Below are 19,086 nucleotides of genomic sequence, written 5' to 3' on the forward strand. Positions count from 1 at the left end.
CACAATGCCGACTCAAGTACAAGAAGACTGACTCTTCTTCCTGTCTATGCTTTGAACCATTCCTTTGACACTAGTTATAGATTCCAATGCTTCACTTCAGGTTTACTGTATCCCTCTGACCTTCTTATTGACGATGAAACACAGAAATTGCATCGGAATAAAATAGAAATGGCACAATGTCGTATTAAGTACAAGAAGACTGACTCTTCCTACTGTCTTGCTTTGATCCATTCCTGTGACACTAGTTAAATATTCCGATGCTTCACTTCAGGTTTACTGTATCCCTTGGACCTTCTTATTGACGATGAAACACAGAAATTGCATCGGAATTAAATAGAAAAGACACAATGCCGACTTAAGTACAAGAAGACTGTATCTTCTTACTGTCTATGCTTTGAAACATTCCTGTGACACTAGTTATAGATTCCGATGCTTCACTCCAGGTTTACTGTATCCCTTGGACCTTCTTATTGACGATGAAACACAGAAAATGCATCGGAATTAAATACAAAAGGCCCAAGGCCGACTTAAGTACAAGAAGACTGACTCTTCTTACTGACTATGTTTTGAACCATTCCTGTGACACTAGTTACAGATTCCGATTCTCACATCAGGTTTACTGTATACCACTGACCTTCGTATTGACGATGAAACACAGAAATTGCACCGGAATTAAATACAAAAGGCACAATACCGACTTAAGGACAAGAAGACTGATTCTTCTTACTGACTATGTTTTGAACCATTCCTGTGACACTAGTTATAGATTCCGATGCTTCACTTCAGGTTTACTGTATCCCTCTGACCTTCTTATTGAGAAGACACACAGAAATTGCCTCGGAATTAAATAGAAAAGGCACAATGCCGACTTAAGTACAAGGAGACTGACTCTTCTTAATGTCTATGTTCTGAACCATTCCTGTGACACTAGTCACAGATTCCGATGCTTCACTGTCGATTTAGTGTATCCCTTGGACCTTCTTATTGACGATGAACACAGTAATTGCATCGGAATTAAAGAGAAAAGGCACAATGCCGACTTAAGTGGAAGAAGACTGATCTTCTTACTGACTATGTTTTGAACCATTCCATTGACACGAGTTATAGATTCCGATGCTTCACTCCAGGTTTACTGTATCCCTTTTACATTCTTATTGACGATGAAACAATGAAATTGCATCGGAATAAAATACAAAAGTCAAAATGCCGGCTTAAGTACAAGAACACTGACTCTTCCTACTGTCTATGTTTTGAACCATTCCTGTGACACTAGTTATAGATTCCGATGCTTCACTTCAGGTTTACTGTTTCTCTCAGACCTTATTCGCGATGAAACACAGAAAATGCATCGTAATGAAATACAAAAGGCACAATACCGACTTAAGTACAAGATGACTGACTCTTCTTACTGTCTATGTTTTGAACCATTCCTCTGACACTAGTTATTGATTCCGATGCTTCACTTCAGGTTTACTGTATCATTTTGAACTTCTTATTGACGATGAAACTCAGAAATTACATCGGAATCAAATACAAAAAGCATAATGCCGACTTAAGTTCAAAAAGACTGACTCTTCTTACTGACTATGTTTTGAACCATTCCTGTGACACTAGTTATAGATTCCGATGCTTCACTTCAGGTTTACTGTATCCCTCATACCTTATTCACGATGAAACACAGAAATTGCATCGGAATTAAATACAAAAGGCACAATACCGACTGACTCTTCTTACTGTCTATGTTTTGAACTATTCCTGTGACACTAGTTATAGATTCCGATGCTTGACTTCAGGTTTACTGTATCCTTGGACCTTCTTATTGACGATGAAACACAGAAATTGCATCGGAATTTAATACAAAAGGCACAATGCCGACTCAAGTACAAGAAGACTGACTCTTCTTACTGTCTATGATTTGAAACATTCCTGTGACACTAGCTATAGATTCTGATGCTTCACTTCAGGTTTACTGTATCCCTCTGACTTTCTTATAAGACGATGAAACACAGAAGTTGCACCGGAATTAAATAGAAAAGGCACAATGCTGACATAAGGACAAGAAGACTGACTCTTCTTACTGACTATGTTTTGAACCATTCCTGTGACACTAGTTATAGATTCCGATGCTTCACTTGAGGTTTACATTATGCCTCTGACCTTCTTATTGACGATGAAACACAGAAATTGCATCGGAATTAAATAAAAAAGGCACAATGCCGAATTACATACAAGAAGACTGACTCTTCCTACTGTCTATGTTTTGAACCATTTCTGTGACACTAGTTATATATTCCGATGCTTCACTTCAGGTTAACTGTATCCCTTGGACCTTCTTATTGACGATGAAACACAGAAATAGCATCGGAATTAAATACAAAAGGCACAATGCCGAATTAAGTACAAGGAGACTGACTCTTCCTACTGTCTATGTTTTGAACCATTCCATTGACACTAGTTATAGATTCCGATGCTTGACTTCAGGTTTACTGAACCCTTGGACCTTCGTACTGACGATAAAACACAGAAATTGCATCGGAATTAAATAGAAAAGGCACAATGCCGACTTAAGTACGAGAAGACTCACTCTTCTTAATGTCTATGTTTTGAACCATTCCTGTGACACTAGTTAAAGATTCCGATGCTTCACTCTAGGTTTAGTGTATCCCTTGGACTTTCTTATTGACGATGAACACAGTAATTGCATCGGAATTAAATAGAAAAGGCACAATGACGAATTAAGTACAAGAAGACTGACTCTTCCTACTGTCTATGTTTTGAACCATTTCTGTGACACTAGTTATATATTCCGATGCTTCACTTCAGGTTTACTGTATCCCTTGGACCTTCTTATTGACGATGAAACACAGAATTTGCTTGGGAATTAAATAGAAAAAGGCACAATGCCGACTTAAGTACAAGAAGACTGTATCTTCTTACTGTCTATGTTTCGAAACATTCCTGTGACACTAGTTATAGATTCCGATGCTTCGCTCCAGGTCTACTGTATCCCTTGGACCTTCTTATTGACGATGAATCACAGAAAATGCATCAGAATTAAATACAAAAGGCCCAAGGCCGACTTAAGTACAAGAAGACTGACTCTTCTTACTGACTATGTTTTGAACCATTCCTGTGACACTAGTTATAGATTCCGATTCTGACTTCAGGTTTGCTGTATCCCTCTGACTTTCTTATTGACGATGAAACACAGAAATTGCACCGGAATTAAATACAAAAGGCACAATGCCGACTTAAGGACAAGAAGACTGACTCTTCTTACTGACTATGTTTTGAACCATTCCTGTGACACTAGTTATTGATTCCGATGATTCACTTCAGGTTTACTGTATCCCTCTGACCTTCTTATTGACGAACACAGCAATTGCCTCGGAATTAAATAGAAAAGGCACAATGCCGACTTAAGTACAAGAAGACTGACTCTTCTTAATGTCTATGTTTTGAACCTTTCCTGTGACACTAGTTATAGATTCCGATGCTTCACTCTAGGTTTAGTGTATCCCTTGGACCTTCTTATTGACGATAAACAAAGTAATTGAATCAGAATTAAAGAGAAAAGACACAATGCCGACTTAAGTAGAAGAAGACTGACTCTTCTTACTGACTATGTTTTGAACCATTCCTGACACACTAGCTATACATTCCGATGCTTCACTTCAGGTTTACGGTATCCCTCTGACCTTCTTGTTGACGATGACACACAGAAATTGCATCGGAATTAAATAAAAAAGGCACAATGCCGACTTAAGTACAAGAAGACTGACTGTTCTTACTGTCTATGCTTAGAACCATTCCTGTGACACTAGTTATAGATTCCAATGCTTCACTTCAGGTTTACTGTATCCCTCTGACTTTCTTATTGACGATGAAACACTGAAATTGCATCGGAATTAAATACAAAAGTCACAATGCCGACTCAAGTACAAGAAGACTGACTCTTCTTACTGTCTATGTTTGAACCAATTCTGTGACACTAGTTATAGATTCCAATGCTTCAATTCAGGTTTACTGTATCCCTCTGAACTTCTTATTGACGATGAAACACACAAATTGCAGCGGAATTAAATAGGAAAGGCACAATGCCGAATTAAGTACAAGAAGACTGACTCTTCCTACTGTCTATGATTTGAACCATTCCTGTGACACTAGTTATGTATTCCGATGCTTCACTCAAGGTTTACTGTATCCCTTGGACCTTCTTATTGACGATGAAACACTGAAATTGCATCGAAATTAAATACAAAAGGCACAATGCCGACTTAAGGACAAGAAGACTGACTCTTCTTACTGACTATGTTTTGAACCATTCCTGTGCCACTTGTTATAGATTCCGATGCTTGACTTCAGGTTTACTGAATCCCTTGGACCTTCTTATTGACGATAAAACACAGAAATTGCATCGGAATTTAATACAAAAGGCACAATGCCGACTCAAGTACAAGAAGACTGACTCTTCTTACTGTCTATGTTTTGAACCATTCCTGCGACACTAGTTACACATTCCAATGCTTCACTTCTGGTTTACTGTATCCCTCTGACCTTCTTATTGACGATGAAACACAGAAATTGCATCGGAATTAAATAGAAAAGGCACAATGCCGAATTAAGTTCAAGAAGACTCACTTTTCCTACTGTCTATGTTTTGAACCATTTCTGTGACACTAGTTATATATTCCGATGCTTCACTTCAGGTTTACTGTATCCCTTGGACCTTCTTATTGACGATGAAACACAGAAATTGCATCGGAATTAAATACAAAAGGCACAATGCCGACTTAAGTACAAGAAGACTGTATCTTCATACAGTCTATGTTTTGAAACATTCCTGTGACACTAGTTATAGATTCCGATGCTTCACTCCAGGTTTACTGTATCCCTTGGACCTTCTTATTGACGATGAAACACAGAATTTGCACCGTAATTAAATACAAAAGGCACAATACCGACTTAAGGACAAGAAGACTGACTCTTCTTACTGACTATGTTTTGTACCATTCCTGTGACACTAGTTATAGATTCTGATGCTCACTTCAGGTTTACTGCATCCCTCTGACATTCTTATTGACGATGAAACACAGAAATTGCACCGGAATTAAATACAAAAGGCACAATGCCGGCTTAAGGACAAGAAGACTGACTCTTCTTACTGACTATGATTTGAACCATTCCTGTGACACTAGTTATAGATTCCGATGATTCACTTCAGGTTTACTGTATCCCTCTGACCTTCTTATTGACGAAGACACACAGAAATTGCCTCGGAATTAAATAGAAAAGGCACAATGCCGACTTAAGTACAAGAAGACTGACTCTTCTTAATGTCTATGTTTTGAACCATTCCTGTGACACTAGTTATAGATTCCGATCCTTCACTCCAGGTTTACAGTATCCCTTTTACATTCTTATTGACGATGAAACACTGAAATTGCATCGGAATTAAATACAAAAGGCACAATGCCGACTCAAGTACAAGGAGACTGACTCTTCTTCCTGTCTATGTTTGAACCATTTCTGTGACACTAGTTATAGATTCCAATGCTTCACTTCAGGTTTACTGTATCCCTCTGAACTTCTTATTGACGATGAAACACACAAATTGCATCGGAATTAAATAGAAAAGGCACAATGCCGAATTAAGTACAAGAAGACTGACTCTTCCTACTGTCTATGTTTTGAACCATTCCTGTGACACTAGTTATATATTCCGATGCTTCACTCCAGGTTTACTGTATCCCTTGGACCTTCTTATTGACGATGAAACACAGAAATTGCAACGAAATTAAATACAAAAGGCACAATGCCGACTTAAGGACAAGAAGACTGACTCTTCTTACTGACTATGTTTTGAAGCATACCTGTGACACTAGTTATAGATTCCGATGCTTCACTTCAGGTTTACTGTATCCCTCTGACCTTCTTATTGACGAAGACACACAGAAATTGCCTCGGAATTAAATAGAAAAGGCCCAATGCCGACTTAAGTACAAGAAGACTGACTCTTCTTAATGTCTATGTTTTGAACCATTCCTGTGACACTAGTTATAGATTCCGATGCTTCGCTCTGGGTTTACTGTATCCCTTGGACCTTCTTATTGACGATGAAACACAGAAATTGCATCGGAATTAAATACAAAAGGCACAATGCCGACTTAAGGACAAGAAGACTGACTCTTCTTACTGACTATGTTTTGAACCATTCCTGTGACACTAGTTATAGATTCCGATGCTTCACTTCAGGTTTACTGTATCCCTCTGACCTTATTCACGATGAAACACAGGAATTGCATCGGAATTAAATAAAAAAGGCACAATACCGACTGACTCTTCTTACTGTCTATGTTTTGAACAATTCCTGTGACACTAGTTATAGATTCCGATTCTTCACTTCAGGTTTACTGAATGCCTCTGACCTTCTTATTGACGATGAAACACAGAATTTGCATCGGAATTAAATACAAAAGGCACAATGCCGAATTAAGTACAAGAAGACTGACTCTTCCAACTGTCTATGTATTGAACCGTTCCATTGACACTAGTTATAGATTCCGATGCTTGACTTCAGGTTTACTGAATCCCTTGGACCTTCTTATTGACGATAAAACACAGAAATTGCATCGGAATTTAATACAAAAGGCACAATGCCGACTCAAGTACAAGAACACTGACTCTTCTTACTGTCTATGCTTTGAACCATTCCTGCCACACTAGTTATACATTCCAATGCTTCACTTCAGGTTTACTGTATCCCTCTGACCTTCTTATTGACGATGAAACACAGAAATTGCATCGGAATTTAATAGAAAAGGCACAATGCCGAATTAAGTACAAGAAGACTGACTTTTCCTACTGTCTATGTTTTGAACCATTTCTGTGACACTAGTTATATATTCCGATGCTTCACTTCAGGTTTACTGTATCCCTTGGACCTTCTTATTGACGATGAAACACAGAAATTGCATCGGAATTAAATACAAAAGGCACAATGCCGACTTAAGTACAAGAAGACTGTATCTTCATACAGTCTATGTTTTGAAACATTCCTGTGACACTAGTTATAGATTCCGATGCTTCACTCCAGGTTTACTGTATCCCTTGGACCTTCTTATTGACGATGAAACACAGAAATTGCACCGGAATTAAATACAAAAGGCACAATACCGACTTAAGGACAAGAAGACTGACTCTTCTTACTGACTATGTTTTGTACCATTCCTGTGACACTAGTTATAGATTCTGATGCTCACTTCAGGTTTACTGTATCCCTCTGACTTTCGTATTGACGATGAAACACAGAAATTGCACCGGAATTAAATACAAAAGGCACAATGCCGGCTTAAGGACAAGAAGACTGACTCTTCTAACTGACTATGATTTGAACCATTCCTGTGACACTAGTTATAGATTCTGATGCTTCACTTTAGGTTTACTGTATCCCTCTGACCTTCTTATTGACGAAGACACACAGAAATTGCATCGGAATTAAATAGAAAAGGCACAATCCCGACTTAAGTACAAGAAGACTGACTCTTCTTACTGTCTATGTTTTGAAACATTCCTGTGACACTAGTTATAGATTCCGATGCTTCACTTCAGGTTTACTGTATCCCTCTGACTTTCTTATTGACGATGAAACACAGAAGTTAAACAGGAATTAAATACAAAAGGCACAATGCCGACTTAAGGACAAGATGACTGACTCTTCTTACTGACTATGTTTTGAACCATTCCTGTGACACTAGTTATAGATTCCGATGATTCACTTCAGGTTTACTGTATCCCTCTGACATTCTTATTGACGAAGACACACAGAAATTGCCTCGGAATTAAATAGAAAAGGCACAATGCCGACTTAAGTACAAGAAGACTGACTCTTCTTAATGTCTATGTTTTGAACCATTCCTGTGACACTAGTTATAGATTCCGATGCTTCACTCTAGGTTTAGTGTATCCCTTGGACCTTCTTATTGACGATGAACACAGTAATTGCATCGGAATTAAAGAGAAAAGACACAATGCCGACTTAAGAAGAAGACTGACTCTTCTTACTGACTATGTTTTGAACCATTCCTGAGACACTAGTTATACATTCCGATGCTTCACTTCAGGTTCACGGTATCCCTCTGACCTTCTTATTGACGATGACACACAGAAATTGCATCGGAGTTAAATAAAAAAGGCACAATGCCGACTTAAGTACAGGAACACTGACTCTTCTTACTGTCTATGCTTTGAACCATTCCTGTGACACTAGTTCACTGCTTCTCTTCAGGTTTACTGTATCCCTCTGACCCTCTTATTGACGATGAAACACAGAAATTGCATCGGAATTAAATAGAAAAGGCACAATGCCGAATTAAGTACAAGAAGACTGACTCTTCCTACTGTCTATGGTTTGAACCATTTCTGTGACACTAGTTATATATTCCGATGCTTCACTTCAGGTTTACTGTATCCCTTGGACCTTCTTATTGACGATGAAACACAGAAATTGCATCGGAATTAAATACAAAAGGTACAATGCCGAATTAAGTACAAGAAGACTGACTCTTCCTACTGTCTATGTTTTGAACCATTCCATTGACACTAGTTACAGATTCCGATGCTTCACTCCAGGTTTACAGTATCCCTTTTACATTCTTATTGACGATGAAACACTGAAATTGCATCGGAATTAAATACAAAAGGCACAATGCCGACTCAAGTACAAGAAGACTGACTCTTCTTACTGTCTAAGTTTGAACCATTCCTGCGACACTAGTTATAGATTCCAATGCTTCACTTCAGGTTACTGTATCCCTCTGAACTTCTTATTGACGATGAAACACACAAAATGCATCGGAATTAAATAGAAAAGGCACAATGCCGAATTAAGTACAAGAAGACTGACTCTTCCTACTGTCTATGTTTTGAACCATTCCTGTGACACTAGTTATATATTCCGATGCTTCACTCCAGGTTTACTGTATCCCTTGGACCTTCTTATTGACGATGAAACACAGAAATTGCATCGAAATTAAATACAAAAGGCACAATGCCGACTTAAGGACAAGAAGACTGACTCTTCTTACTGACTATGTTTTGAAGCATTCCCATGACACTAGTTATAGATTCCGATGCTTCACTTCAGGTTTACTGTATCCCTCTGACCTTCTTATTGACGAAGACACACAGAAATAGCCTCGGAATTAAATAGAAAAGGCACAATGCCGACTTAAGTACAAGAAGACTGACTCTTCTTAAAATCTATGTTTTGAACCATTCCTGTGACACTAGTTATAGATTCCGATGCTTCACTCTAGGTCTACTGTATCCCTTGGACCTTCTTATTGACGATGAAACCCAGAAATTGCATCGGAATTAAATACAAAAGGCACAATGCCGACTTAAGGACAAGAAGACTGACTCTTCTTGCTGACTATGTTTTGAACCATTCCTGTGACACTAGTTATAGATTCCGATGCTTCACTTCAGGTTTACATTATCCCTCTGACCTTATTCACGATGAAACACAGACATTGCATCGGAATTAAATACAAAAGGCACAATTCCGACTCAAGTACAAGAAGACTGACTCTTCTTACTGTCTATATTTTGAACCATTCCTGTGACACTAGGTATAGATGCCAATGCTTCACTTCAGGTTTACTGTATCCCTATGACCTTCTTATTGACGATGAAACACAGAAATTGCATCGGAATTAAATAGAAAAGGCACAATGTCGACTTAAGTACAAGAAGATTGACTCTTCCTTCTGTCTATGTTTTGAACCATTTCTGTGACACTAGTTATATATTCCGATGCTTCACTTCAGGTTTACTGTATCCCTTGGACCTTATTATTGACGATGAAACACAGAAATAGCAAAGGAATTAAATACAAAAGGCACAATACCGAATTAAGTACAAGAAGACTGACTCTTCCTACTGTCTATGTTTTGAACCATTCCATTGACACTAGTTATAGATTCCGATGCTTGACTTCAGGTTTACTGAATCCCTTGGACCTTCTTATTGACGATAAAACACAGAAATTGCATCGGAATTAAATACAAAAGGCACAAGGCCGACTTAAGGACAAGAAGACTGACTCTTCTTACTGACTATGTTTTGAACCATTCCTGTGACACTAGTTATAGATTCCGATGCTCACTTCAGGTTTACTGTATCCCTCTGACTTTCTTATTGACGATGAAACACAGAAATTGCACCGGAATTAAATACAAAAGGCACAATGCCGACATAAGGACAAGAAAACTGACTCTTCTTACTGACTATGTTTTGAACCATTCCTGTGACACTAGTTATAGATTCCGATGCTCACTTCAGGTTTACTGTATCCCTCTGACTTTCTTATTGACGATGAAACACAGAAATTGCATCGGAATTAAATAGAAAAGGCACAATGCCGAATTAAGTACAAGAAGACTGACTCTTCCTACTGTCTATGGTTTGAACCATTTCTGTTACACTAGTTATATATTCCGATGCTTCACTTCAGGTTTACTGTATCCCTTGGACCTTCTTATTGATGATGAAACGCAGAAATTGCATCGGAATTAAATAGAAAAGGCACAATGCCGAATAAAGTACAAGAAGACTGACTCTTCCTACTGTCTATGTTTTGAACCATTCCTGTGACACTAGTTATATATTCCGATGCTTCACTTCAGGTTTACTGTATCCCTTGGACCTTCTTATTGACGATGAAACACAGAAATTGCATCGGAATTAAATACAAAAAGCACAATGCCGACTTAAGTACAAGAAGACTGTATCTTCTTACTGTCTATGTTTTGAAACATTCCTGTGACACTAGTTACAGATTTCATTGCTTCACTCCAGGTTTACTGTATCCCTTGGACTTTCTTATTGACGATGAAACACAGAAATTGCATCGGAATTAAATACAAAAGGCACAATGCCGACATAAGGACAAGAAGACTGACTCTTCTTACTGACTATGCTTTGAACCATTCCTGTGACACTAGTTATAGATTCCGATGCTTCACTTCGGGTTTACTGTATACCTCTGACCTTATTCACGATGAAACACAGAAATTGCATCGGAATGAAATACAAAAGGCACAATACTGACTTAAGTACAAGAAGACTGACTCTTCTTACTGTCTATGTTTTGAACCATTCCTGTGACACTAGCTATTGATTCCGATGCTTCACTTCAGGTTTACTGTATCATTTTGAACTTCTTATTGACGATGAAACATAGAAATTACATCGGAATCAAATACAAAAAGCATAATGCCGACTTAAGTACAAAAAGACTGACTCTTCTTACTGACTATGTTTGGAACCATTCCTGTGACACTAGTTATAGATTCCGATGCTTCACTTCTGGTTTACTGTATCCCTCTGACCTTATTCACGATGAAACACAGAAATTGCATTGGAATTAAATACAAAAGGCACAATACTGACTGACTCTTCTTACTGTCTATATTTTGAACCATTCCTGTGACACAAGTTATAGATTCCGATGCTTGACTTCAGGTTTACTGTATCCCTTGGACCTTCTTATGGACGATGAATCACAGAAATTGCATCGGAATTTAATACAAAAGGCACAATGCCGACTCAAGTACAAGAAGACTGACTCTTCCTACTGTCTATTTTTGAACCATTTATGTGACACTAGTTATATATTCCGATGCTTCACTTCAGGGTTACTATATCCCTCTGACCTTCTTATTGACGATGAAACACAGAAATTGCACCGGAATTAAATACAAGAGGCACAATGCCGACTTAAGGACAAGAAGACTGACTCTTCTTACTGACTATGTTTTGAACCATTCCTGTGACACTAGTTATAGATTCCGATGCTTCACTTCACGTTTACTGTATCCCTCTGACCTTCTTATTGACGAAGACACACAGAAATTGCCTCGGAATTAAATAGAAAAGGCACAATGCCGTTTAAGTACAAGAAGACTGACGCTTCTTAATGTCTATGTTTTAAACCATTCCTGTGACACTAGTTATAGATTCCGATGCTTCACTCTAGGTTTAGTGTATCCCTTGGACCTTCTTATTGACGATGAACACAGTAATTGCATCGGAATTAAATAGAAAAGGCACAATGCCGACATAAGTAGAAGAAGACTGACTCTTCTTACTGACTATGTTTTGAACCATTACTGAGACACTAGATATAGCTTCCGATGCTTCACTTCAGGTTTACTGTATCCCTCTGACCTTCTTATTGACGATGAATGACAGAAATTGCATCGGAAATTAATACAAAAGGCACAATGCCGACTTAAGTACAAGAAGACTGACTGTGCCCACTGTCTATGTTTTGAATCATTCCTGAGACACTAGTTAAAGATTCCGATGCTTCACTTCAGGTTTACTGTATCCCTCTGACCTACATATTGACGATGAAACACAGAAATTGCACCGGAATTCAATACAAAAGGCACAATGCCCACTTAAGTACAGGAAGACTGACTCTTCTTACTGTCTATGTTTTGAACCATACCACTGTCACTAGTTATAGTTGCCGATGCTTCACTCCAGGTTTACTGTATCCCTTGGACCTTCTTATTGACGATGAAACACAGAAATTGCATCGGAATTAAATAGAAAAGGCACAATGCCGACTAAAGTACAAGAAGACTGACTCTTCTTACTGTCTATGTTTTAAACCATTCCTGCGACACTAGTTACAGCTTCCGATGCTTCAATCCAGGCTTAGTGTATCCCTTGGACCTTCTTATTGACGATGAAACACAGAAATTGCATCGGAATTAAATAGAAAAGGCACTATGCCGACTTAAGTACAAGCTGACTGACTCTTCTTACTGACTATGTTGTGAGCCATTCCTGTGACACTAGTTATAGATTCCGATGCTTGACTTCAGGTTATTGAATCCCTTGGACCTACTTATTGACGATGAAACACAGAAATTGCATCGGAATTAAATACAAAAGGCACAATACCAACTTAAGTACAAGAAGACTGACTCTTCTTACTGTCTATGTTTTGAACCACTCCTGTGACACTAGATATAGATTCGGTTGCTTCACTTCAGGTTTACTGCATCATTTGGACCTTCTTGTTGACGAAGAAACACAGAAATTACATCGGAATTAAATACCAAAGGCACAATGACGACTTAAGTACTAAAAGACTGACTCTTCTTACTGACTATGTTTTGATCCATTCCTGTGACACTAGTTATAGATTCCGATGCTTCACTTCAGGTTTACTGTATCCCTCTGACCTTCTTATTGACGATCAAACACAGAAATTGGATAGGAATTAAATAGAAAAGGCACAATGAGGACTTAAGTACAAGAAGACTGACTCTTCTTACTGTCTAAGTTTGAACCACTCCATTGACACTAGCTATAGCTTCCGATGCTTCACTTCTGGTTTATTGTTTCCCTTGGACCTTCTTATTAACGATGAAACAATGAAATTGCATCGGAATTAAATACAAAAGGCACAATGCCGACTTAAGTACATGAAGACTGATTCTTCTTACTGACTATGTTTTGAACCATTCCTGTGACACTAGTTATAGATTCCGATGCTTCACTTCAGGGTTACTGTATCCCTCTGACCTTCTTATTGACGATGAAATACAGAAATTGCATGAGAATTAAATACAAAAGTCACAATGCCTACTTAAGTACAAGAAGACTGACTCTTCCTTCTGTCTATGTTTTGATCCATTCCTGTGACACTAGTTATGGATTCCGATGCTTCACTTCAGGTTTACTGTATCCCTTGGACCTTCTTATTGACGATGAAACACAGAAATTGAATCGGGATTAAATAGAAGACGCACAATGCCGACTTAAGTACAAGAAGACTGACTCATCCTAATGTCTATGTTTGAACCATACCATTGACACTAGTTATAGCTTCCGATGCTTCACTTCAGGTTTACTGCTTCCCTCGGACCTTCTTATTAACGATGAAACAATGAAATTGCATAGGAATTAAATAGAAAAGGCACAATGCCGACTTAAGTACATGAAGACTGATTCTTCTTACTGACTATGATTTGAACCATTCCTGTGACACTACTTATAGAATCCGATGGTTCACTTCAGGTTTACTGAATCCGTTGGACCTTCTTATTGACGATGAAACACAGAAATTGCATCGGAATTAAATACAAAAGGCACAATGCCGACTTAAGTACAAGAAGACTGACTCATCCTACTGTCTATATTTGAACCATTCCATTGACACTAGTTAAGGCTTCCGAAGCTTCACTTCAGGTTTCCTGTTTCCCTTGCACCTTCTTAATAACGATGAGACAATGAAATTGCATCGGAATTAAATACAAAAGTCACAATGCCGACTTAAGTATATGAAGACTGACTCTTCTTACTGTCTATGATTTGAACCATTTCTGTGACACTAGTTATAGATTCCGATGCTTCACTTCAGGGTTACTGTATGCCTCTGACCTTCTTATTGACGATGAAACACAGAAATTGCATCAGAATTAAATACAAAAGTCGCAATGCCTACTTAAGTACAAGAACACTGACTCTTCCATCTGTCTATGTTATGATCCATTCCTGTGACACTAGTTATGGATTCCGATGCTTCACTTCAGGTTTACTGTATCCCTTGGACCTTCTTATTGACGATGAAACACAGAAATTGCATCGGAATTAAATACAAAAGGCACAATGTTGACTTAAGTACATGAAGACTGATTCTTCTTACTGACTACGTTTTATACCATTCCTGTGACACTAGTTATAGATTCCGATGCTTCACTTCAGGTTTACTGTATCCGTTGGACCTTCTTATTGACGATGAAACACAGAAATTGCATCGGAATGAAATACAAAAGGCACAATGCCGACTTAACGACAAGAAGACTGTATCTTCTTACTGCCTATGTTTTGAACTATTTCTGTGACACTAGTTATAGATTCCGATGCCTCACTTCAGGTTTACTGTATCCCTCTGACCTTCTTATTGACGATGAAACACAGAAATTGCATCGGAATTAAATTCGAAAGGCACAATGCCGACTTAAGTGCAAGGAGACTGACTCTTCTCACTGTCTATGTTTTGAACCCTTCCTGTGACACTAGTTATAGGTTCTGATGCCTCACTTCAGGTTTACTGTATCCCTTGGATCTTCTTATTGACGATGAAACACAGAAATTGCATCAGAATTAAATAAAAAAGGCACAATGCCGACTTAAGGACAAAAAGACTGACTCTTCTTAGTGACTATGTTTGGACCATTCCTGTGACACAAGTTATGGATTCCGATGCTTCACTCCAGGTTTACTGTATCCCTTGGAACTTCTTATTGACGATGAAACACAGAAATTGCATCGGAATTAAATACAAAAGGCACAATGACGACGTAAGTATAAGAAGACTGACTCTTCTTACTGTCTATGTTTTGAAACATTCCTGTGACACTAGCTATAGATTCCGATGCTTCACTTCATTATTACTGTATCCCTCTGACCTTATTGACGATGAAACACAGAAATTGCATCGGAATTAAATACGAAAGGCACAATACCGCCTTAGGTACAAGAAGACTGACTCTTCTTACTGTCTATGTTTTGAACCACTCCTGTGACACTAGATATAGATTCCGATGCTTCACTTCAGGTTTACTGTATCATTTGGACCTTCTTGTTGACGATGAAACACAGAAATTACATCGAAATTAAATACAAAAGGCTCAATGCCGACTTTTTGAGACAAGTACAAAAAAAATGACTCTTCTTACTGACTATGATTTGAACCATTCCTGTGACACTAGTTATAGATTCCGATGCTTCACTTATTGACGATGAAACACAGAAATTGGATAGGAATTAAATAGAAAAGGCACAATGAGGACTTAAGTACAAGAAGACTGACTCTTCTTACTGTCTACGTTTTGAACCATTCCTGTGACACTAGTTATAGATTCCGATGCTTGACTTCAGGTTTACTGTATCCCTTGGAACTTCTTATTGACGATGAAACACAGAAATTGCATCGGAATTTAATGCAAAAGGCACAATGCCGACTCAAGTACAAGAAGACTGACTCTTCTGATTGTCTATGTTTTGAACCACTCCTGTGACACTAGTTATAAATTCCGATGCCTCACTTCAGGTTTACTGTATCGGTCTGACCTTCTTATATACGATGAAAGACAGAAATTGCATCGGAATTAAATACAAAATGCACAATGCTGACTTAAGTACAAGAAGACTGACTCATCCTACTGTCTATGTTTGAACCATTCCATTGACACTAGTTATAGCTTCCGATGCTTCACTTCAGGATTACGGTTTCCCTTGGACCTTCTTATTAACGATGAAACAATGAAATTGCATCGGAATTAAATTCAAAAGGCACAATACCGACTGAAGTACATGTAGACTGATTCTTCTTACTGACTATGTTTTGAACCATTCCTGTGACACTAGTTATAGATTCCGATGCTTCACTTCAGGTTTACTGTATCCGTTGGACCTTATTATTGACGATGAAACACAGAAATTGCATCGGAATTAAATAGAAAAGGCACAATGCCGACTTAAGTACAAGAAGACTGACTCTTCTTACTGACTATGTTTTGAACCATTCGTGTGACACTAGGTATACAATCCGATGCTTCACTTCAGGTTTACTGTATCCCTTGGACCGTCTTATTGACGATGAAACACAGAAATTGCATCGGAATTAAATACAAAAGGCACAATGCCGACGTAAGTGCAAAAAGACTGGCTCTTCCTTCTGTCTATGTTTTGATCCATTCCTGTGACACTAGTTATGGATTCCGATGCTTCACTTCAGGTTTACTAAATCCCTTGGACATTCTTATTGACGATGAAACACTGAAATTGCATCGGAATTAAATAAAAAAGGCACAATGCCGACTTAAGTACAAGAAGACTGACTCATCCTACTGTCTATGTTTGAACCATTGCATTGACACTAGTTATAGCTTCCGATGCTTCACTCCAGGTTTACTGTTTCCCTTGGACCTTCTTATTAACGATGAAACAATGAAATTGCATCGGAATTAAATACAAAAGGCAAAATGCCGACTCAAGTACATGAAGACTGAGTCTTCTTACTGACTATGTTTTGAACCATTCCTGTGACACTAGTTATAGAGTCCGATGCTTCACTCCAGGTTTACTGTATTTCTTGGACCTTGTTAATGACGATGAAACACAGAAATTTCATCGGAATTAAATAGAAAAGACACAATGCCGACATAAGTACAAGAAGACTGACTCTTCTCACTGACTATGTTTTGAACCATTCCTGTGACACTAGTTATACAATCTGATGCTTCACTTTAGGTTTACTGTATCCCTTGGACCGTCTTATTGACGATGAAACACAGAAATTACATCGGAATTAAATAGAAAAGGCACAATGCCGACTTAAGTACAAGATGACTGACTCTTCCTACTGTCTATGTTTTGAACCATTCCTGTGACACTAGTTTTAGATTCCGATGCTTCACTTCAGCTTTACTGTATCCCTCTGACATTCTTATTGACGATGAAACACAGATTTTGCAGCGAAATTAAATACAAAAACTCAATGCCGACTTAAGTACAAGAAGACTGACTCTTCCTACAGACTAGGCTTTGAACCATTCCTGTGACACTAGTTATAGATTCCGATGCTTCACTTCAGGTTTACTGAATCCCTTGGACGACGAAACACAGAAATTGCATCGGAATTAAATGCAAAAGACACAATGCCGACTTAAGTAGAAGAAGACTGACTGTTCTTACTGTCTATGTTTTGAACCATTCCTGTGACACTAGTTATAGATTCCTATGCTTCACTTCAGGTTTACTGTTTCCCTTGGACCTTCTTATTAACGATGAAACAATGAAATTGCATCGGAATTAAATACAAAAGGCACAATGCCGACTTAAGTACAAGGATACTGATTCTTCTTACTGACTATGTTTTGAACCATTCCTGTGGCACTGGTTATAGATTCCGATGCTTCACTTCAGGTTTACTGTATCCCTTGGACCTTCTTATTGACGATGAAACCCAGATATTGCATCGGAAATAAATACAAGAGGCACAATGCCGACTTAAGTACAAGAAGGCTGACTCTTCTTACTGTCTATGCTTTGAACCATTCCTGTAACACTAGTTATAGATTCCGATGCTTCACTCCAGGTTTACTGTATCCCTTGCACCTTATTATTGACGATGAAACACTGAAATTGCATCGGAATTAAATACAAAAGGCACAATGCCGACTTAAGGACAAGAAGACTGTATCTTCTTACTGCCTATGCTTTGAACCATCCCTGTGACACTAGTTATAGATTCCGATGCTTCACTTCAGGTTTACTGTATCCCTCTGACCTTCATATTGACGATGAAACACAGAAATTGCATCGGAATTAAATACAAAAGGCACAATGCCGACTTAAGGATAAGAAGACAGACTCTTCTTACTGACTATGTTTGAACCATTCCTGTGACACTAGTTAAAGATTCCGATGCTTAACTTCATGTTCACTGTATCCCTCTGACACTCTTATTGACGATGGAACTCAGAAACAGCATCGGAATTAAATAGAAAAGGCACAATGCCGACTTAAGTACAAGAAGTCTGACTCTTCTCACTGACTATGTTTTGAACCATTCCTGTGACACTAGTTATACAATCCGATGCTTCACTTCAGGTTTACTGTATCCCTTGGACCGTGTTATTGACGATGAAACACAGAAATTGCATCGGAATTAAATAGAAAAAGGCACAATGGCGACTTAAGTACAAGAAGACTGACTCTTCCTACTGTCTATGTTTTGAACCATTCCTGTGACACTGGTTTTAGAATCCGATGCATCACTTCAGCCTTACTGTATCCCACTGACCTTCTTATTGACGATGAAACACAGAAATTGCAGCGGAATTCAGTACAAAAGGTACAAATCCGACTTAAGTACAAGAAGACTGACTCTTCCTACAGACTAGGTTTTGAACCATCCCTATGACACTAGTTAGAGATTACGATGCTTCACTTCAGGTTTACTGAATCCCTTGGAACTTCTTATTTGCGACAAAA

This window comes from Schistocerca serialis, chromosome 9 (genome assembly GCF_023864345.2).
Source record: "Schistocerca serialis cubense isolate TAMUIC-IGC-003099 chromosome 9, iqSchSeri2.2, whole genome shotgun sequence".
NCBI lineage: Eukaryota > Metazoa > Arthropoda > Insecta > Orthoptera > Acrididae > Schistocerca > Schistocerca serialis.